General features: G+C 37.7%; 1 protein-coding gene across 2 annotated transcripts in view; it reads right to left on the reverse strand.

Annotated features, from left to right (window-relative positions):
- Positions 1 to 23,871, reverse strand: part of LOC129117638 (uncharacterized) — a 375,689-nt gene that overhangs the window by 142,469 nt on the left and 209,349 nt on the right. Inside the window, exon 13 of one of the 2 annotated variants that reach the window (XR_013180864.1) lies at positions 15,726 to 17,511. The exons of the other annotated variant lie outside the window; for it this stretch is intronic. The gene's annotated coding sequence lies outside the window, so the exon portion shown is untranslated. Of the gene's footprint in view, positions 1 to 15,725; positions 17,512 to 23,871 lie in introns of those variants that run through there. 2 annotated transcript variants of the gene reach the window in all.

Here is a 23,871-nt window from a genome sequence, read left to right on the forward strand (position 1 = left end):
AAATGTTTTATGACCATATGGTATAATTTTTTAATGCAGTTTTTGAAATAGATTATAATTAACAAATGAGTAACCTTTCTCAGTGAAAGATAAGAAAACACTAAAAAATAGTCTGAATGTCAGTAGTGGCTAGAGAGGTAAAAGTACAGCAGAGCACCTGAGTAGCAGAAGCTTCGTTTTGCTATACAGTTGGCTTTCTACATATCTGATGCAAAAGCTGTAACTGAAATGAAATCATGTTAAATTAGCTGTAAAAAATAAGTTGATTTAATTAAGCACAGAAAGACTTATTAGATATAATAAAATGTTAAAAAGTCAAATGATGTGCAGTTACATTTCAGCTAACTCTGCTCAACAAATCCACTAAATTTATTCCTTTCAATAATGATCTGTTTTGAGCATTTAATTAGATAAATAATATTTAATCACTTCAGCAAATTTGAACTAGAAAAATTCCTTGTCATCAGAGGTGACTAATCCTTGCTAATATCCACCTTTAAAGAAAAAGTAAAAGTAGATGATCTTCCGGAACAGCAAAGAGTATGAGGTACAAATGTGTCTCTAGGCCTCATTAAAAAAACAAGGTTTGCTAAACAAACTATTATTTACAGTGAGAAGTGTGCATATTTTGCTGGGAAAGAGCATTCATATGTTTGCCTCTTTTCAGCATCAGGCACTATAAGTACATGATAAGAAAAGATATTCAATAGATGTCCTATAATTCATCATAATACTGTTTCATTTAATAACTACTTTGCTGAAGTGATTGGCATGATTACAGGAAAATTACTTCAAATTATCCATCTCTTATCTAGCATCTAAGATGTCCTAAACTTGCATGAGAGTTGGCATAATGGGACCTATTAATTACTAATTCTGCAAGTCCTTCACTACTTAAATATCCTTTCTACCAGGTGTGCTGTGTAATGCAAATAAAGAAATTGAAGCCAAAATGATCGCTTTCCAAGACAGTGTCACTGAAAGTTTAATAAATGAAATACCAAGTGCAAAAGTTTGTCCCACCCACCAACTGAAAATATCTGGATAGTAATATATTTTCTCTGTATTTCTCTCCTCCTCATATGTGTATACATTTGCAGGGGTGTGTACACATACAAAAAAAAGCACATTAACAGTATGTGGTATACATTGTATTTGTTTCTACTCAGAGCTATGAATGTGGAAGGCTGCTACAAAAGATGGGCCAAGAACATAGTCTTTGCCCTAAAAAGCACCTTTTAATCTCAAAACCTTATACATCAAATGCTATCTGCTCAACAAAATTTACTCCTATGAGTAAACACTTTGAAGAAAAGAAGCATTATCGGTTTAGGGCAGGGAAGTTAGAGCCAAGATGGGTAGAAGCCATATTTGTCTCCTCTGAAGTCTAGATTTAAAAGCCAGTGTAAATTAGAGCAGTAGCCTTATACTTGCACCCTTGGCTTTCTAAAAGCCCTGGTGTAAACCATCATGGCAGAAAACAGGGATAGGTCCTTCCTATCATTCTTTCCAGCCCACCTGTGACATGCCTGTAATTCAAAGGGTGGCTATGCTGCTTTTTAAAGCTTCCTAAGATGGCAACTGTTCTCCAAGGGCCTGATTATTCAGGATCTTGCACCTCAGAAACCAAGTGTGCAAAGTAGGCCCATGCAGTTACAATATCTGGTTGGTGCTGCTCTAAACTTCCATTGCAAAAACATAGCCGCGAAAAATCTTGCTTTAATTTCTTTACAGAATCCAACCTCATGAGGTTCAACTGTCTTCTCTCTCTCTCTTTTATTTGCTAGTATCACAACAGTGCCTTAAGTTCTATTAATTATATTTGTGATGTTGAATGAAATATACAGAAAATGTGGGACAGGAAACAAAGAAAAGCAAAACAAACAAACAAACAAAACTAAAAAAAACCCCACCAAACCAAATGGTAAAAAGCAGATACAGACCCCAGAAAAAATTGATTGTTACTGATATATGGCAAGGGTAAAGGCTCTGGGCTTTCTGACAAAATCTGTCTTGAAGTGCAGCACTGAAAAGGAAGGTGAATTACACAAGTAAATTTCAGGAAGGAAACAGAATGCTGCACTTCTAACATGCTATTTACCAGAAAATGTAGAATAAAACAATCTCATCTACCATACACAGAAAATCTAAAGGGGAAATATATTCTTGAACCATACCTGATGAACTGTTGGAAGGCTTTTTACTATAGTCCAAAGAAATTCTTGCAATTGTTTCTAAATATGCAAATGGTCTCAATGAAGTAGGAGACCCATTGTGAGGGAACATATCTGTGAGAACACTACCTTTAAAACCGGTCTTATCTATTAGGGATAGGGACTGATAGTCAATTTTATGCTTTCATTCTGAGTCACCACAATCAGCTTATGGAATGCTGTAACTATAACATCTGAACACATGGCAAACAAGCCTAATCCTCAATCCCCTTGCTTTTTACAAGTGAAAACTTTCAAATCTCAACTGCTCACATTTTACTTCAAGACAATGGAGTGTTTTTGAGATTCACAATAACTTTTCATTACCTAGTCACTACTGAAAGTCTTCTGTGACTGATAGGCTTCCATGGAGCTACTCTGGTTTTCCTGTAATAACATAAACACAATACTGCCAAACCAGGGATGCTGCAGTTTGCAAGGCACTTTGTCAAAACTCTACTACTTTACGCGTTCATAGTTATTTACTCTGTGGACTAAACTGATGGATATTTACGATTTATAATTCTGCAACTATTAATAAGGACTCTGGTATTAGAGAACAATATTCCTCCACTCCAAAAGTTGGAATTCTGTGGTAAACAAATTATTTGTAAGAAATTGTCAAGTGAAATTATATCTGTTTTTTCATACATGACATTCTAAAACTCTATTAGCTGGTCAGTAGATCTGGTTTTCAGTGCTGACTGTCAGCCCTATTATAAAATAAACATGCAAGCAGCTGAAGCATCAGAGTGCTATGATCATTGCCAGCTTTGCTGAGCTCCCATGGCCAGAAATCCCTTCCTTCCCCAGTATGTTCCACTTGGGCAAAGGTGCCTTCAAAACTACTCTAGACATCATGTAAAGCAATCTTCTAAATCACCTGTTGAAAATACATTGTGTCTTGCACCTCAGCTCACTGAAACCAGAGATCTATCATATTTGTATGCTGTTGAACAAGGTGGAGACGTTATGGCTTCTAAAAAATCACCCCAATTTTTGCCTAACAGAATAAAATACAAGACTTCCCAACCAGATACCTTGAACAGCATCATATCTTCCTTAGCTTTTTAGGAACTTAAACTTGTGCCAACATAATAGTGATTCAAGCTTGGGATATTTTCTTTTTTTTCCCCTCTTCAGTGTACCTTCACAGTTTAATAGACCATGTATGTAAAAAACCCACAGAATTTGCTTCATGTAATTTCCTCTACTACTTTACCTTAAGAAACCTTACAAAAAACAATGCTTAAGGGATGCAGCAGGATAAAAACAGAATTTGAAAAGTAATAATTAAAGCCAGTACCATTTCATACTGTTAAATAATAATAAGGGGTATGCCTGAGAAAGCAAACTGATTCAGAAGAAATTACTCAGATATTTTATTTTTGCATCTATCTGCTTCTTTCTTCTGGTAGCCTGAAATCACCATATTCACACACACACCATATTCTGAGTGCTTTAAATTTAATATTAAAGAATACATAAAATCTCTGCACTGAAGGTTTTTGACTAATTGTCCCAGGTACCACAATCTAGAATCAAGTGTCCACAGAGAATACGGGAACAGAATGATGCTGGGAAATACCTTCAGTTAATTGTCCCTAACTGGAAAGCAGTTTTGAAAAGTCTTCTTTGTTTTACAGTCTTGTCTAATGGCTTAGAGAGTCTTCTCCAATGGATCAATCAGAGGACAGGGACAACAGCAAGAGGAAACAATGCTGGGAAACCATCAAGCCCACTGACTCGATTCTTCATGTGAGTCCTTACAGGAGCAAAACTATGGGGCCAAATTCACTGAGCATCCATATCAGCTTCTGCTGATGTTTGAAGAAAATCCTACCAGGAAAAAAGTGTCTTGGTGGGAGGTGTCACTGATATACTTGGGGTTCTCAGTGCTTGCCATATCAGCTGGACTACAGCCTTATAAGAGAAAATAACATGAGTTTCTTTGCCACTTGAGCTAAACAGTCTGAATTTCTAGTTGAAATATCTGGGAGGTGAGTCCTTTGTAAGTCAGTTTGGGGGAGGATACTCAACACATACAAAGACTAATTGGCAGCAAGTAGTGTTGGTAACTCCTACACTCTTGAATAACTCAGGCTTCCAGCCAGTTCTGCTACTGCAGGAACTTAAGGACTTTGTGATACCCTTGAAACCTACCAATTCTTTGTTTCTTTTCTTTCTTTCTTTCTTTCTTTCTTTCTTTCTTTCTTTCTTTCTTTCTTTCTTTCTTTCTTTCTTTCTTTCTTTCTTTCTTTCTTTCTTTCTTTCTTTCTTTCTTTCTTTCTTTCTTTCTTTCTTTCTTTCTTTCTTTCTTTCTTTCTTTCTTTCTTTCTTTCTTTCTTTCTTTCTTTCTTTCTTTCTTTCTTTCTTTCTTTCTTTCTTTCTTTCTTTCTTTCTTTCTTTCTTTCTTTCTTTCTTTCTTTCTTTCTTTCTTTCTTTCTTTCTTTCTTTCTTTCTTTCTTTCTTTCTTTCTTCTTCCTTCCTTCCTTCCTTCCTTCCTTCCTTCCTTCCTTCCTTCCTTCCTTCCTTCCTTCCTTCCTTCCTTCCTTCCTTCCTTCCTTCCTTCCTTCCTTCTCTTTACTTATGCTCTAAAGCTCAGTGCAGGTTACTGGGAGGCCTGTGAAAAATGAAGGGGTTGTTTTGCTGGATGCATTGTTGACATAGTATCTTGTGCATGAAGGAATTGGACTTGATGACCCTTGGCCTATAAAAGGGCACCAGCAAGAAGCCTGGTGGAATCAGGATATCAGCAGATACCTCTCTAAGAAAAAGCAGCAGCCTTAGCTACTGCAACTAGTGGAAGTGCATCTCCTTGCCTCCAAACAGTTTGAGCTCATATTGCACACCTGGAGTACACACAAGAGCAGCACGTCTGTTGTGGGAACACGTCCTCTTGCAAAGACCTGCACTTGTGGCAAGACATTTCCTAGTGTAAATCAGCAAAGTTTTATTGGATGAACAGAACTTGTCTTCCCTGCCTTGTGGTTTCTATATGAAGCAAGTGAGCTCCCACTTGGGGTGCATCATGAAGAGCTCTCGTCTGTGGGAAAGAGATGGCCAAAAAGCACTACCCTGGCCAGGAAAGATGAATGACCTGAGGTAATTATAGTAATTACAAAGAGCAATTTAAGTGGAAGAAGAGCTGCATTAGTGAAGACTTATCAACATTTTTTGTGTCTCTGACTCCAAGCATTAGAAGTCCTGCTATTTTGCTGAGAAATGTTTCTTCCAGATGATTCTAGGTGTCACGCTGAGTAGGATGTGCTGCTGTCACAGCCCCGTGGACCTGAGAGTGGAGCCCTGTACATAGTGCTTCATCATGCAAACGGGATGTTACCTCTGTGCAGGCAGATGGTGATATGAGTGGGCTCTAAGCTTCACTACCAAGATGAAGTGAGACAGCACTTGTGACAACTTAATGCTGACTGAGTAACATCAACACAAGTCTTTTCTGTTGTAGCTGTCTTAGGATGTCAGAAGATATGGATCTGAGATTGAAAAGACACTTTTGACAGCATAATGGCTGAAACAGTTTTGAAACATTTAAAGCAACAATAAAACGCAAAAGGGGAAAGAAGGATGAGGATAATGGGGTGCGACTTCTCAAAGGACATGAGGTTTCATTTTGCTTTGAATAATCTTGTGTCTTCAAAACGACTTCCTTCTGAAACTACAAGTCGCAATTTTCCAGTAAAAGTCTGCCACACACCTAGGCATCTTCTGAAGGCAACACTCCATCTTCATATTTTTTCACTGTAACTCTCACCCATTCTAGCTATGCTGACTTCACTTGGACAGGCATAAGTGTGTTGAAAGATTTTTTTTAGGATGCTCATAGTTCAGATGCACTATGGCTTCCTAAAATCATGACTGATTTCAAAGCATAGTAAAATGAAACAATAGACTTAGAACAGCACATATTCATGGGAAAAAAGCAGAAGAGTTGTGCAACTCTTTAAATACAGCATCCAGAAATCTGTTTTCTTGAAAGTTTGAGTGGTTTTAGCATGATTGTGGCTTTTGGAAAATACTAGAAAAAAAAACCCTCTGAAAAAACCTTTCTGATTTTCATACCTGAGCTCCCTATAGAGAATTCCCCAATACTCTGTAGCAGTAATCCTCAGAAAAGAACAGATACATATACAAATGTGATTAATGTTCTAACAAATAACGGTTATATCAAAATTATAATCACAGTGATTAGCATTTTGGCAGACTTCATGTTTGACCTCTGACTTTGTAACTGAACACTTTCAATTTGTTTGGGTTCTTCTGCTTTCATTTTTTTTTTGTTTTTATTTTGTAAAATAAATGCATTCATCTCTCCTCTACCTCCTTTCAAGAAAATATCACTTTTTATGTCAAGTCTTTAAAAATAAAGAAAAAAATCAGAAAAAAAATCAGGAAAAGGCTTTAAAATTAACATTTAAAATTCATTCCAGATTTGTTGTATTCATTACTTTGATGTGGAGTTCAGAGGCTGTATTAGTACTGTACTTCCCCACTGCTGTGTGATTGGACTTTCTGAACACTATTCCACACAAATGAAATGGAGCTTTAAAAAAAAACAACAGCAAAAAACCAAACAGGTTTCAAATTTAGCTACTCTAGGGGATAGAGTAAATAAAAGAAATTTAAAATCATTAAGAGAATTGATCATGCTAGCTATTGTTTTCTTCCTCAAAACATTTCAGCTTTATTTTTTTTTTTCTCTTGTATTTAGCACATTACCACATTTCCCCCCTGTTAGAAATAAAAGCTATAGGCCCAGTTCTGTCATGGCGGTGAGCAGGCAGTTGGATACGGTAATGCATGCCTGAAGCCTTCACCAAGGATGATAAGCCTGCATGAATTTTACGAGTCTCAGTATCAAGGTTGCCCTCGCCCAAGGGATTTAAGAATAAGGGGGGAAAAAAGAGAAGGCAGATGTATGAATAACTGGCATTGTAAATCTTCACCGTGGCAACCTACAGCTAGAAAAAGTCTGTGATGGGTTCATGACTTGAGAAGAAAGCGACACAGCAGAATGTGAATGGATTTTCTTCAGCTACTTAATACACTGCTTAGAGCAGCTTAAGGGTGTGCATGTGAGAGAGAGTATGTGTGTGAGAGAGAGAGAGAGTGTGTGCATGTGTGTAAGGAGGGGGGGATCTGTGGAAATTTGTTAGAAGGAATTACTAGTGTTATACATCTTGCTAGGGCTTTATTTTTTTTTTTTTCCTTTTTGGGGGAGGCTGTAGGGGAGGAGGAATACCATTTAGTTTCAGAATATAAATGACTGGATTTTGCTTGGGAAAAAAAAAGATGGTGGGGGAGGTGCATAGAATTATGCAGGCAAGTAACAATGAGCAAATTGGACCCTTAACAATACAGCACAAGGTCATAGTGAAAGTCACCAGAGTGGGGTGGTGGGGGTGGCTGGTGGTAGAAAACAGATCATGATAAATAGCTTCCCATTTTGCAAAATCTGGTAGTTAATGAAAATAAGATGCATTTGAGTTGTCTGTGAACACCTGATTTTTTCCTCTTTCTCTCTCTCTCTCTCTGGTCCTGCTGATGTATGAAAGCAAAGCACTGACTCTAATTGTGCAATTATAAAACGGAAATGATGCAGGTTTGGCAACACAGAGAAAGAAGGCAGCTCAATAACATTGTTTAATAACAAGCAAATAAAGCTCAAAGGGGAAAGAGGTGACTATTTCTGCTTTAGACTCATTAAGGAACCTGAAACATATTGTAAAAGAGTGATATTTAATTATGGGCTGGACTGATAACATGGAGCAGGGCCTCACTGGGAGAAAGAGACCCTATGCTCCTAGGAGTGAGCAGCTCCAAACATCAATTACTGTGATTATCTACCCAGTGCTTAGAAAATGCACCCGTCTCCGTGTTCCAGCAGCGACCCGTAAACAGGCATTGCATAGGCAAATTTATGGGCACAGTCAGCTGGGGCCAGGTGGGAAAGAGAGCTTTCCTTTGGTGACTTCTGTGCAAAAGGAGGAAAGAGGCAAAGGAAAGAAAAATCTGTCTTCTGCACTACTGAAAGAGCAATTTATTACAGAGCATTTGCAGGAGACAGCATTTGTTGCCCTGCTGCCTTTTTTGCCTCTGTTGGCTGTCTGAATGAGAAATGGGAGTATATTAACCAACTCATGGGTTACAGAAGACGGCTTGGCATGGGCCCATCAAACTTCGCCATGCTAAGGCGAGTCAAAGGTCAAGAGAGCGTTAGCAGCTGAGATTTAGAACCGAGTGCATCTCTTTAACCTTAACTGCTGGGAATGGATTGAGTCACTTTATTTCTTTAGTCAGGAACTTGGTTGCAGTGAAAGATGTCATGAGGAGGAGGATACCTTCCATCTTGGAGCAGATGGGAAAGTATGTATTGCAGAGAGATGTCATATTCTTTCGGGGTCACGTAGATAAGCAACATCACTGTTGTGCTGCAGCCCCCTGTTTTCCATTAGGCCTAGAGGCTGAATGTTTGCGCATCTTTGTTAATGCACCACAGACCAAAGAAATAGAGACTAACAGTGAAAAGTAGGTGCCAAATCCATCCAAAGCCATTTAATCTTTCCTTCTATTTGCACCAACATTATTTTCACTGAGGAAAATCCTTAGTAAATGGAGCATGCTAATGACATGTGCACTGAACTTTATTTTTAATGGCAGAGAGATTTCTCTGCCTGGAAAGGCAGTGTGTGAGGTGCAGGTTGCCGTGACCTGGTTCACAGCATTCCTGCCTGCCTGGATCTGCCACAGGGCCACTGCACAGCCTGGAACTAATCACATCAACTCTGTCTCTCTCCCTTACTGGTCCTTCTGAACCCATGAAAGCTCCTTGAAATAGCAAGCTCTGCTTCTGTGACATTTGCTATTGGTCCTGTTTCACCTGTAGTCTCTGTGGGCTGCAGGAATCACCAGGGAATGATTTGGCTCCACACCCAGTTCAGACACTCATTTGGGGTATGAGTTCTATTAAGACATCATGTGCACTGAGGCATGAAGGCGTCTGTGCAGAGGACTATTTCTTAAATTATTGGAGAGAGGTATGTCACTTGCTGCTTGAAAGTAGCCTGACATATACATATACCAGTACACTCAAGCATAAGAGAGCACTTTTGCTCAGAGCTTATGATGAAGACTTGAAATTCCATGAGACAGTCTGAAATGCAAAGCTTAAGGGGGAAATTTAGATATAAGTAAGGTCAAGATTTCATGTAATGTGTATTAAATGAAAGGTGTGATTTGTTGGATGTGATAACAGCCTTGAAGAAGATCTGTACTGTCTCATTTCTAAATCCAAGTTGAGTATTTCAGACAGCTTTAGGTATATAGTGTCCATGGTCCTCTGTTTTGGCTTTGTCCAGACTCAAACCAGTCAGGTCAATAGTGAGGAAAAGGGGATAAAGATACTTTAAAATAAGTACAAAATTCTTGGGTCTGGGAGGGGATCATGATATTTAGCTTAATTTTGTTTGGTTTTTTGCTTCTTTTTCCCCCACCTCTCCACATTTTGGTCTCTACAGCCCTTGGCACACTGTGTTGTGACCTGTGACTGAGAATAAGCAAAGAATTAAAGAATTAGTAAAGATTTTTTATGCTTAATTAGACTAGGATCTCTACCAGCTGACTGTGAGACCATATTGTAGGAAGTGTCAAACTACTGCTTGTCCCTCTTAGCAGCAGAGCAGCTAAGAGTTCATTTTTCTGGCCTGAAACTGTACCTACAGGATAGATCAAGATACAGGAGCTATGACATGCACAAATGCAAGAATGAAGCAAGGTACATAGTAACATTAAGACTGATGCATTTCCAAATGAGAAATGATCTAGCATTGGTCTCAATAGACTACACCATGTCAGGGAAAACTGCAGGAGCAATTAAAACCACTTTATATGTAATTATTTATGGGCAACATACATTTGGCTCCTCAAATAAGTGGGAAGATTGAAAGGATCATATGTCCTCCCTATATCAGCAGCAACTCATTGACCACATATTTCAAATGAAAAGTAAAGAGGTTGGGGAGTGAATAAACAGGAGGCAAAATAGTTGGAGAAGGTGGTTGGTAAATAATCAGAAAGAGAATCCCTACTACTCTCCCAGCTCTGAATTATAAGTACATCCTTTCTATCCCTCCCCCACACACATGCAGTGGTCTGTAGACAATTTCAAAGAGCTTGCAAATGGTTTGGTCAGACACTGGACCACCAAAGATAAAGAGAACAATTAAGAATATTGCATAAAAATGAAGCAATTTCTTTGCATCTGCATTCACTATGGAGATGCCTTTCTCTAAGCCAATTATTTGCAGATAATAAACACAAGGCGGTATCAGAGATCAAGTTGTCAAAGAAAAGAATCTTAAAGAAAATGACAAAGAAAAAAAATAGCTAAGATCATCCATTGTTGAAGTTCCAAATAAACATTAAAATGTTCAATTTGGAAAAATGTGTTCTTCCATAAAAATGGCGATAATGTCTCACAATATCTTCAAAAAGGCACACAGGCAACCTGAAGAATCACAAATCAATTGACTGACCTCAATGTAAGACAAATCATTTGAAAAAATAACTAAAAATGAAATATTCTAGCAAAGCATGGCATAAAAAAAGGTAAATTGCATAGTTTCTTAAAAGGTAAATTGTGTCACTCCGATCTATTGAAATTTTTTGGCAATCAAAAAGACCACAAGTTTTTCAATAAGCTGTCAGGATTTGCAGAAAAATGTGCCCTAACCAGAGGTCTTATGGAAGTGTAAGTTTCCCACCTCTCCCACCTTTTCACACAGACTAATGAACAAGATGTGATATAGTCATGGAGCACAGGACAGGACAGGATGGCCTCTGAGTAGTGGTTATCCAGCTGAAGTCTTTGCTTTTCCATGAGAAAGGTATCAGAGGAAGCACAAGCCTTCCACTCTGAATTTCCTTTAGGGCCCATGGAAGATGCTCTCAATAACAGCATTGTTTACAATTTTAAATATTAAATTTTAAAGTTTATGTATCATACACAACCACCCAAAGCAGGAGGGCCTGGCTGGATTTACAGCCTTAACGATTCTATAATTATATGGGTCCACCTGTTTTTTTAAATCTTACTTTTTTTATTTCGAGTTTCTCTATCATAAACTATTTGTTATTTACTGGTCAAGTTATTTACTGGTCAAAGAGTACTGGGGCAGTAGAGGAGATGTAAGGGATGATCTCAGGGTATTCCAGCAGTGCAAGTGACAAGGGGGATGACACTCTGTGGCCCACCAGTGCTCTCCCAAAATCTCTGAGCTCCCAGCCTATGCTCATATTTATGCCTAACCTACTTTCCAGACACTTTTTGTGCCATCAGAGAGCTTTTGTAGATGTACTGGTGGGGGCAGGGAAAAAGCATGAAAAAAGTGTGCTCCAATTCTGTAACTATTCACCTGATTCTTTTGCAAATTTGGCCCCATACTCCCTGTAATTCACCAGTTGATAGACACCTGGGAGACTCCTGCCTGATAACATTCCTGTCAGCCATGTCCCAAAGAACAAAGGGAAGCTGAAGTATTTTTTAATTCTACCCTCTCAGCTCATCAACGCTGAGTTTACATAAAAATGTAAGAACATTACACTACACACACTGCTAATAATCAGAAACTAAAGCTTTGAAGTTTCCCTATTTCACAGCTACTGCCATGACAGATGCTTGCCAGAGAAAACTCAGGGGGCATTTGTTTGCAAGCATTTTGGCTAAGCATAGTGCCCATTGTGCCACTTAATATTTCAGCTATCTCTAGTGTAACCAGGGAACAGCAGTTACTTATTTCTCTCACGTCTTGCTCCTTGCTAGCTACCTACTATCGCCAGCATGACCTCTGAAGCACACGCATTAATTTTACCTCAGTATTTCTATAGCATCAATTAATAAAAACTGACTATGTTTTCAACAAACGCACATGTACTGATAAATGAGGGTCCTGACTTAATTGCTCTGTAAATTAAGAGCTCACAGTGGTGACAATAGAGAATAGTTTTAATATTTAAAAACTCATTAAATTTGTGTACATTTTGAATAATTAAATCACATGGCCACTTTAAAGAGCTAATTTAAGTTTAATTCTTAAATGTATATCACAGAAGAACTTGATCTGTTGAAAATTATTGGTTAATTTTCAGAACAACTTAATTTGGTTCTATTCCTGCCCTGAAACTCTGCATTTATTTATATACTTATCTGTCCCTTCAACCTTCCAGAAATTCCTAGCAATATCAATTCTAGGATGATGACACCAACCTGTATTTTTGTCAGCATTCACAGAAGACAGAGTAAACCTAACGTTAGTAATGTGTTTTTTCTTTTTTCTATGGTGAATCATAATTCCACATTTTAGTATTTTAGATCTTTATCAGATCCATTGGTCAGATTTAAATAGCAGGCATTTTGGGGAAAACAATTTGGTTTTTTTTATGACTTGCACTGTGTGAATATGGAGTCCAAATGCCTGAGTGTGCATTGTTTTGACAGAATTTGCAAGGCTTCATGAAAACCCCATGTCTCTCCAATTATGTAAACTCAGAGACAGTAAAAGTTAAACCTTCAACTTGTGGGTAAGTATCATCTTCTTTCCACTCAGAACTCTGATTTTTAATATTGGGTAGTACTTTGAAGCATAACATCTGATTTTCTGGCTGTCAGCAGAGGTACTGCTAACAAAATCATGGCTCACCCTCCCCACTTGATCAGTTCTCTGGAGTTTAAAGGGACAACTCAAAAAAGAAGTCTGGTTTCCTTGATGAAGCTCATGCCGTAAATAGGACAGAAACCATTTTCAGTTAGAGAAATTCACCTTTGTGCAGTTAACTTTTCTTTCTCCTGTGGCTCACGCGTCAATCTTCATATTGTTACTAGTATTTAATCAGTGATTAAGCTGCCATAGAGTAAATACAGACAGACTGTGTCGCAACATTTCTATGTTCTTTCAATATTATGAAGTGTAATATTCAGGTAGGTGCTTAGTTATCAAAGTGATAGACATTTAATACCTGAAATAAATAGAATGATTCTTGCTGTATCTTTGCAAAGCGACTTAGGTATCTTGCTCTAGTTGAGAAGATGAAGTATTGTTCACTAACTTTTTAATCAAGAGGGGGAAATAGTGCAAATATTATGCGACTATCTATATGCTTTTGAAAAATTAAATCCCTTCTTCCTTTACATTCCTTTTGCACTGATTATCTTATAAGGTATTGGGAGAGCAAGTTCTGGAGGAGAAGAGGAACAGGCAAGGTCTTCAGAACAACACCTGTGTCAGTGAATTTTCACAGAGTGTGCACTCCAAACTCTTGGTCCTGAGTATTTCCATAGGAAAACTTAATTTCTGATGATACTTTGCAGATAGAAACGTATCACGTCACTTGTGACTACTCAAAACAGACCAGATTTTGGCTATGGAGCTGTTCACAGCTTTGTCAATGATTACTTGCAGTGATCTTGTTTAATACTTAGTAGAGGTGATTACCTTAGTAGAGGTGATTCCTTGTTTATTTATTAAGATTTCTAACCACAGTGCTGTGTGGGAAAGTTGCTGTCTAGTGATTTCCCACTGTGGACAGAGTATTTTTTGATGTCATTGCTTCTTAGAACAGAATTCCCCATCCCAAAATCACACCCAAACTTCTTTCTTCACAGAGGTATACAGCGGTAAAATGTATTTCGTTTGAACTGGGGTTTGGTTTCCCAAGGGGTTCTAATCTCTCTAAGGAATAATGATGTACTCTTATCATCATTTACCTCTCCTCCAATCTTCGTGTAATCTGCAAACTTTGTCAATCACCAGTCCATGTTTTCTCCTCAGTAGTTGATAAGATGTTAAATAGTAAATGGTCACAGCTTATCTTTGTGAGACTTTGATAGAAGCACACCATTTACAGCAATATTTGTGAGATCAGTTAAGTACTTTGAATCTATCCAAGGTGTGTCACAGGTACTTCCTATTGCTCTACTTCAGTAAATCCATTATGTGTAAGACTGAGTGAAAAGCCTAACATAAATATATCTACCATGTTTATATGATTCCCTCTAACAACCAAACTTGTCATCCTCCTCTACCATAACATGCAGAGGTTGTGAGGGTTCTGATTAGCAGATCTGCCATTTGACAGAGCCATATGTCAGCTCTTTCTCTATGGTACAAAAGAAACAAAGACTACAAAGGCTACTTGGAGACCTCTGTTGCTGCTGGCTGGCTTTAGGTATTGGGAGTTTTTTTGCCGGTTGTTATAATTCCTGGCTTTTCTATTTATGCGTGTTCAGCTGGCAAACAAATGGAATTCTATGTTTTCTTCTAGGGCAGAACTGTATTTAATCTAGACAACCTTTTTCTGATGGGCTTTCCAAAATTAAGTGGCTTTTCCAAGACACCATATTTTCTTAATTTGATTTTCTTGCTCTCATTTTTTACAAATGAAAAAGAAAAGAAGAAAAAAGTGGCAATTTCTAGCTAGCATTTGTCATGATATTCCATTGTAGCCAGGGAAATGTTGAAAACTGGGAACAGAAACTGCAAACTGAGAGTAAACCAGAAATGCAACAGCACCATGAGTTCTAAATACGTGTATTGTACTCAGATACCTTTTATCTTTTACTTCTCTTTCCAAACTTGACAATATTCCTCGGCTTAACTTGAGACCAACCCATGCTTTATGTTCTTAAGGACAGGATTTAAAGTCCATAGCATCTAAGTGTATTTATTATTCCTTGAAAAGGACTGAATTTTCCCACTCAAGTCCTTATAAGATTTACAGAATTTTATAGTCCTTCACCTGGTAACTAGGGGGTGAATCATAAAAGTGATATTCTTTGCAGTAATGCACAATATTTGTGTTTAAACCATGTACGTGGTGGTGAAGCATTGTGATAAATTGTGAAGCCTCACAGTGTCTGGCAGGTTTCAGCAGCACAGACTGGAGGATAAGAAAGAGAGAAGAGCACATTAGAGAGCTGAAGCTGCAGGGGAAGTTAAGCAGGCATTCTATAATTGCTCAAGGAGGATCTTAACCAGGAGAAAGGAATTAACACCCACAGTCTTGTGAAAATTGCTTATGATCTGTAATGACACAAATTGGTATATTAGCCTGAGCTTCATTGGTGAGACAGCATTAACCAGCGGAGAGTGCCTTTTAAAACAGGTCCAAGATTTGCTTCTGGTATCTGTTTTGGCTTTATTTTACAGCCTCTTGAAAGACTGCAGAACCTGTATGGAGATGTAATGCTCGTACAGAAATCCCTTCCCATGTTCTCAGGTTCAGCTCTGGAGCCTTACATGGAAAAGGACAACCTTTGCATTGTCTGGTAACACTTTGTGCAGCACCTGGATTTTCTGAATGTCTTAAACTTAACACTTCCCTGCTTATTGTGCTGTGAGTGGTGTCAAAATGAAATGTAAGATAACAAGGCTATATAGTGTTATCTCATCTAATGTGTTTATCATGTGCAATTAGTACCAAAAGAATGTGTTCGTAATAGCAGCTTGAAAAAATGTTTAATGTATGTATTAAATAGTGTGAAATCAGTATACAAAAATCTACCTTACAGAGAAGATACAAACAAAGATAAAATCAAATAGGATTTGCAAGGGTGACAGAAAACTTCATTTTGTGGTGTTTTGAGTGATTCTGTGGGAAAAGAATAATTTTCTATTATGTATTAGTATTCTGATTCAACAATCTTAGGTGCCAGTATAAGAACCTTGACAGATGGATGGTAGATACATTATTGTATTATTCTCAGTTGGAAGTGTCCATAAGGGGCACTAAAAGAAAAGAGAAGCAAGACATTTTCTAATATATCTTACATATGCTAGGAAACAGAACTTTTGAATTGGTCATCCACATTCCATTTAGAACATATTTTGTGTAAGAATTTCTTTGCCATGTTTTACTTTTTATTTTCATAATGCTCATGTCCTACATTTCCCTCCTTCAGCATTTCCCCTGTTCTCATACATCCAGACCAATCCCTTAAAAGCCCATCAAAATCTTCACAGCTTATAACAGATCATTTACATATTCACAGATGATATCATAACATTCTCAGGGAAAAAAAAAACAAAACCCATAGAATAAAATTCACTGGCCAAGGTAAACTAACATGCACCTTATAAACAAGGCAGAGAGTATTTTGAGAATCTATATATGTGTGTATGTATATGTGTATAAACATATTATGAACACAAAAGTGTTATATGAGTGTTATGTAAATATAAATGTGTACGCACACACACACGTGCACACATCTATTTGTGTTTGACATTTGTTGTTCCACCTTCATCCTGGCCATTACCATTCCAGTAATGGATCCTGTTGTGCATTGAAATTCCCATTGTGGTCCATTACCACTTCCTCTGTTGACAGCTCTATTGCTTCACAAGCGATTGTGCTATGTATGACATTGATTGGAGACACTGGATACACATTAGCAACATCACAACACGCATAATAAACAAGGTGTCGCTCTGCAGAGAGTATCAAGAACGGGCACAGTGCTTCCTAGCCCACCACACACTCTGTGGGCATCCTTCTTCTTGAAGTTTGTCCTCCAAGGTCAGCTTCAGATCTGAGCTGGCATGACTAAGGTGGGATGGTTCCTGGCTGAGAGGTCCCACCCTGGCAGCCTCCCCTGCAGGGAACCATCCTGGGGACCTGCTGCCTTTCCAGCACTTTGACCAGTTATCAACTTGAGCAGTAGCAAATTGAAAGTTTTTTAATATTTTCTTCTCCTCATTGTAGTTCACGTGCTTTAGTGGAAAAGGAGATGACATCAAGTGTTCTCAAACAGGCAGCTCTCTTGTGGCAACATCCCCTGCCCACATTTTCTCTAAGCCAGCACCAAGTCCTTTGGTGATTATTCTCTCTGAGGCCTGATCAAAGGCCATTAAAATGAATGGGAAACTTTCTGTTGACACTAATGAACTTCAACTTAGACCTTTAAAATCAGGGAGCAAGAGAATGACAGCTGCAATGCTAGAAATAGATGGAAATCTTTGTAGTGTTGTGGTCCAAAACACACAAATCTTTACTTGAGATTGTGCATGTATGAGCAGCATGAGGAGTATTGATCCCCTTCAGTTACAGCTCTCCAGTGAGCAGAGAAGGAATAGCCCTTCCCAGACAGGAGAAATATTATGTTAGTAATCTAATTCAGCAATATGTGCTTTTGAGAGGCCACTAACAAAAGAAAACTATGAATTCTCAAAGCATTTTCTTGACTGTGTAGCTTCAACTGGAATTGCTTCTCAGAGAACTCAAAGACCTGTATCAATTAACAAATTAGGAAAAAAAATTAACCATCAGCAAGGATTCATACTGTGCAAAAACAATAGTTATGTTCTCAATTATTATCTGTTTCTTGATTGAAGTAGAACAGGGATAATCCATACTAACTCTTATCCCCACTGTTTTAACACTCTCACAGTCTCAGCAACTTCAAAAACAGACAGGCTGTTCAGGTGGGTAATATTTTCATCTCACTGTGTTTATTTTCATTCATGAATGCTGGAAATTCTTGTTTAGTGCAGATCCCAAGCCTCTTCCTGCCTTGTGTCTCGTATTGTTTGTTCTTGTTCATTCCAGCTTTTACAGTGCACTGACCCAGGTCAACCGACTCAGCTGAGGACATTGAAAGCCTTGCAGTTCTCACTCCTAGCTAAATTACTTTGCTTTCTCCAAATTACAGATAGATAGCTCACCCTTTGGTATTCACAGTGCTCCAACATTTCTCATTTCAACTTTTCTGGACTCTGAAAAAATGTATTCTTGTCTTGTCCCACATTTCCTCTGCAACTCAGTGTCCAGAATGTCCAGTAAAACATACTTTTCTCACCAATTTACAGAAAAGTCATGGGATAAAGAATGAGTGATAAGGGAAACTTTAGTTTTTTTCCTTCTATTCCAGAAATTACTTAAACTGCTTCCTTAAACCAGTATCCTATCCTCATTTTCTAGTAATTTATTAAAATAGTTTCAAAAGATGCACAAGAAATTGTATGGAATGAATCCTTCCATCTCCCTTTTTTTCAATTCCTCATATATCTATTGAGCAGTGGATCACTGGTTATTGAAAACTGCTTTTTTATTTCTCTAGTTAACTTTCAGAAGTTCTATATTTGCAATAAAAAAGACCTGGAAGTAGATAGAAGAATGTTGGTTTTTATACTGGTTGAAAGATACATCAGATATGTTTTTGTATGAAATAAGTGTTGTAAATCTTTGCAGACCAAAATTTTTGTTCTGCCTCTAGCATTTTTCCCAGGGACCTTTTCCAGTGTGGGACGTTAAACCTCAGCCATTGTGTTCCTGGGACACACAAGCTCAGTCTCCATTGCCTTTTAACCTCACACTAAAATGCATGCAAACGGTGCTGTTCTCAACACACAGCACTTTTCCACTGTGCCACGAATTGCAAATGTGCAGCTCCTTTCACAAAAGCAGCCAAGCACGGGGCAGCTGCAAACCCGGGAGGGGCAGAGTGAGCTGGGCTGTCCTTAGGCCTGTGGCAGCTTCCAGCCACCTCTGGGCTCCCAGCCCTGGAAGCCAGGCTCCACAGCATGATTCACTGCTGCTTTTTCACTGCTCCCTCTTCCCCATCAGGGTACAAGTAACTTACTTTTTCCAAATGCCATTCTGCTGTGTGCTTCTTCCTTAAATTGCTTGGTAGACTGATCAAATAATTATGTACTAGCTGTCATTAAAGAGCTGCCTTGCAAACTGTGCCCGTATTGCATTATATCTTTGGAGCATTGTATCACACAACTACTTATGCTTGGAGTTTCTAAACATTGATTGTTTTTAAAAAAACAGATCTTTTCTGTTAAGGAAGGTTTTTCAATTGAATACTGAGAAAGAGTTGATGGAATTATTTTCTTAATCTAAAAATTTACATCTGTATTTCATTGTTTAACATTCTCCCTGGGGACTGGAGGTCTTTAAAAAAACCCTCAGCAACAAACAAAAAAATGAAAAAAAGAAATAAAAGTTTTGAAGGCTTTTTGTTTTGAATGTGTAATTGTTGTCAGTCAAAATAAGTAATACTCCAGCTGTTGAAATTTTTTTCTTAAAATAACTCAAATCATTAACTGTGATGCTTGTGCACTGTTTGAAGCAGTGCACAACTGATATAAAATTTACAGTTGAAGCACAGAATACTTCTAGAGGTTCATTCTATGAAAATAATAAAAATAAATTAATATAAATACAATTTTTCTGACAGTGCCACGACAAGTTATGCAGCATCATCATTCAAACTGAATGATAAAGCAGGTTAGCCCACAGATTTGGAAGGATAAACCTAATTAATCCTAAGATAGATGGTATTCCAATAAATGAAGTATTCAGAATTTAAAAAGTAGTAGTAGAAATATTTAACTAAGAGGACGAGAGCCATTATTGAAATGATGTCATACAATCTGGGAGGCATTGTCATGTTCAGTAAATTAGCATGGCCTAACCACAGCAGAAAATTTCCTTGAGCTGCAATAAAGACTAAATGCTTTCAGACTCCCATGATCCTTTGTAGTCATCATTTTAAAGCGCTGCCTTAGTGAGCTAAACCTGTAAAGTTTTCTTTTGAGCGGCTGTGAGTTGATTAGATCTATTTCAGCCTAGTAGTGGTAATAGGCTCCTCTCTGTGAAACTGCTTAGCCTCTGCTCCCCTGGCAGCTGGAGAAACTGGAATTAATCAGGTCTGCTGGGGACTTCTTCAGCATCTCCGCAGGCCAGCGACTCTGGAATCATTTACTACAGAATCTTACTGTCAACTCTTTGTCATTTAGGCTTTTGATTATGCTTGCTTTCTTCAGAAAAAATGGAAATGGGTGACAGATTATCCTAATGCAGAATTTCACTAGTTACTTTTATAGGCATCTATTATCCTCCTTTGTACTGTCCATAAAAAGAATGTAGGTGTGTGCAAAGATTTTTAGGGGCAGAGATATGAAGAATATGCTATTGAAATTAACATATTTCTTCTAATTAAAGTATGTTTCTTTCTAATAAAGAGACCCTCCCCCCTGAAATGACTGCATATTGTTTTGTCACTAGCACAATATATGGATTTCCTTTCTCTTTTCTTAAAAATTGATAGCTGGGGAAAAAAATTCTTGAATATCATTATTTACCATGCTACTGTTCAATAGCACTACTTTCTACTGAATATACTGCAGATGCAGATTGGGGTTTTTTTTAACTGTATTAAATATGAGCTTTGGAATAAATGCATATTTACATAGACTGCTAACTACTCTGAGCTTCAGTGAACAGAAAGTAAACAGTCAACACTAAAAAAAAAAGACAATTAAATCTGCCTTCTTTGCAGCATTTCATCCCACAGATACAGGGTTCTATAGACTTAGTGTTCTGTAAATAGAGTCAATGGGCAGTTTGGTGCAGTCCTTAATGAATTCATCACCCCTTTTAACATTTAAAAATTTGTACATTTCTATTACAAACACTTATTACAAATAAAAAATTCTGTGTGACATTCTGAGATACAGGCTTTTCATGCATGGTATAGGAAAATACTGTTAATGAAATGGTTGAAAATTTGATCAAAATTAATGATTTACAAGAATCTTTTCTTTGATAGATTTATATGCATTTAATAATATGAAGACTAATAAGAAGAATAATATGAAGTGTATGAGCATTTGTTTGACTAGTGTCCAGTGCAGTTTCAAAGGAGTCTGGCAAAAAATGTTTTTCACAAAAAATGAAGTGAACAAATTGTCCCCTTTTTATACTTTTTGCCTTTTTTTTCACCTTATTTTTGTTCAATTCTAGAGAGCAGATTTAAACAGATTACCTTAATAGGGTAAATACATTAACATTTTATAACTATGTTTAACCTTAAAAAAAAAACAAAAGAAAAGAAAAAAGATTGGCATTAAAGGAAAAAAAAAGTCTATATTGAATATTGAATGATTGCCAAAATCACAAAACTGTTCCATTAGGAGTATTTTGAACAGTTCTGTAAATTACAGAAGCAGGCAACAGCCTCCATTTGTCTGCCTCCAAATGGAAGAAGCCTCTCTTTGTATGTTCCCTAGCAGGTTTGGTAACTGCAGGAAATTTGTACTCTAGAACTATCCAAAACACACCTACACCCCATACAACACCTGGACTTCTCATTTGTCTTGTTTGCCTATATCTTGTTTACCAGTGAACGGGCATCAAAAGCAGCACTCTAATTTTGTTCTGCTGAAAAACAAACATGGTAGTTCATACACTGACCTCAGCGGATGAGCTGCACGGTTATGTCAGCTAATTTTAATCAGCTAGATTTCTTCATCTAGCTTTCTGCTGCAATGAAGGACTCTGGCTAGAAGTCATTGAAAAACTGAATCTCATTGTTAGGCTTCCAGGTTAGTTTTTGTGAGGACTAGCACCATTGTCACTTTGCCCCGTGCTGCCCCGCCTTGTTTAACACCTCACGGCCATGGCTGTTTGGCAGCCCCTTCCTTCCAGATGAGCAGGTGAGTCCTCCAGAGATCAGCTTCTCCTAAGGTGCCCCTTGTACCTACTCTGAGCCTCTTGCCATCAGGCAGTGATGAAAACCCCAGGCTTTTTCTCCTCAAGGTCATGTGTCCTGACTATCTGTTTGATGCAATAGGGCCTGTAAGGCTGGGGCAGTTTGGCATTGTCCCTTCCACAATAAAGTGTAGGTTTGTCAAAACTGATATGACTGATTTGACTCACTAATTGAGCCTTTTAACACAGAGCAGCATGTCACCCATAAAGCATCAGATCCTAATGCTGCACAGAGCCTTCATCACCATTTCAGAGGCAAAAAACACCAACTTAACCCACAAATAACTAAAAAACCTTCATGCAGTTCAATTTCAGCTTTTTGTTGTCTAAATTGTGAGAACTACCCAAAAATCTTGAGTTTCACTTGCTAATAAATAATCCAAGTTTGAAAAATTGCGGAGGGTTAAGCACACTAAATAGGTCAGGTTTATTCTGTTAATGCTCATGTTCATGTTCTCTTTCTTTATTGAATACTTGCCCTTCTTTTATCCTTAGACTGCTACGGTCATTTGTCAATGACAATTTGTTGAGTTTGGATGTGTTCCTCTTCTCAAGAAAAGACCTCAGATTAGATCTGTACAAATACTGAGGCAGCTAACCTTGGGAAGTGTCCACTGACATCACCATTCTTAGCTAATTGCAGATATTCAGGACTCAAGTGGTAAATATTTAACAAGGGGGGCTTCTTTCTCCTCAGTATGACTCCCAGGTACTTGAGACACTGCATTATTTTAAACAAGATGCAATGTATTTTAACCAAGAACTGTCAAACTGTGTGCTGCAGGTGTTCAAACTAGGTTTCAAATCCTATTGAAGCATATTTGACAAACAAGTGCTATCAAGCTGATACCTTCAATGCAAAGCATTACAACTCCTTCTATCCTGCTAACAAGCTACCTCTCTATCTTCTTTTCCATTCAAGTTATTTTATAGCAAAGCTATATATTGACATATAAACTGTTTAGGATAAAACTGGTTTTAAAATCTGGTTACTGGAATTAGCTCTGTCTGTTATGGCAGAATCTGATGACTGTTTAGAAAGGGAGAGGTGATTTTAAGTTTCAGAAGAGAGGGTTAGGTATACCTATAGTGGTAAACAGAAGACTTTTCTGGCAGCTTCATTTTCTAATTTGTAGTGTATATTTTTTTCTCTCTTCATCTTTTGCTGCTGCTCCAAATTTCAAGCAACTGTATGTCTTGACCTGTCCCCATTTCCTTTGTGGCTTGGCCTTTCCTACCTGTTTTACCTTAAAATTGTAAAAAAAAAAAATCCTTTCTTTTCTGTTTTAGTGTTCCTGTGGTTTCAGAAAATGTGTTTCTTTTATTTACATTCCCACCCAGAACTTCCTCTCCCATTTACATTTGTCAGGGGCACTTCAGGGCATGGTCAACTCTGAATGACTTGCAAACCTTTGCTTTGTATATCTTGACTTCTTGCTTATCACATCCTTGTAGAGCCACTGAGTCTCCAGAAAGACAGAGGAAAATAAGGATATTTTATCTTGTGGATAAACCTAGGCAACATCTAGTGTTCAGGGTTTCACTATGGAGCTGTACAGAGCATCAAACTCCATCTTTTATCTTCTGAAATTTCACTGTTATCATGCTGAGACTGCACAATTGCAATAACTCTCTTATCATAGTTTTAAATAATATAATACAGTCAAAAATGCTTTTCATTCTTTGGCCTCTTGAGCAACAGCAACAATTTTCCATTCTTTTTGTTCCACTAGCATGCACATGGCCATTCATGTAGTTCCTGCAAGTCCCATGGTTTTTTATTTTTTTTAATTGGTAATTTTTAATAAGTAGATACAGTAGAAAAATAAAGAGAGACATTGGAGTTTCAAATTAAAAGGGAGGGTAAGGCTTTTGAACTGAATTGCTTGAAATGAACTGGGAGAGGTGCAAATCAGTCATTACAAAAATTATATAATTTTAGGTCTTAGGTTAAGTTCTGTGAACTGTTTAATGTTATAATTGGCTGCTGCCAAAGCCATCAAGTTGAATGAAGCTCTAAGTTTAAAATGTCATAAACTCTCAGCATAAAGATTTATATAACACAGGTATCTGACCTACCACCACATGA

This window comes from Agelaius phoeniceus, chromosome 2, assembly GCF_051311805.1.
Source record: "Agelaius phoeniceus isolate bAgePho1 chromosome 2, bAgePho1.hap1, whole genome shotgun sequence".
Lineage (NCBI taxonomy): Eukaryota > Metazoa > Chordata > Aves > Passeriformes > Icteridae > Agelaius > Agelaius phoeniceus.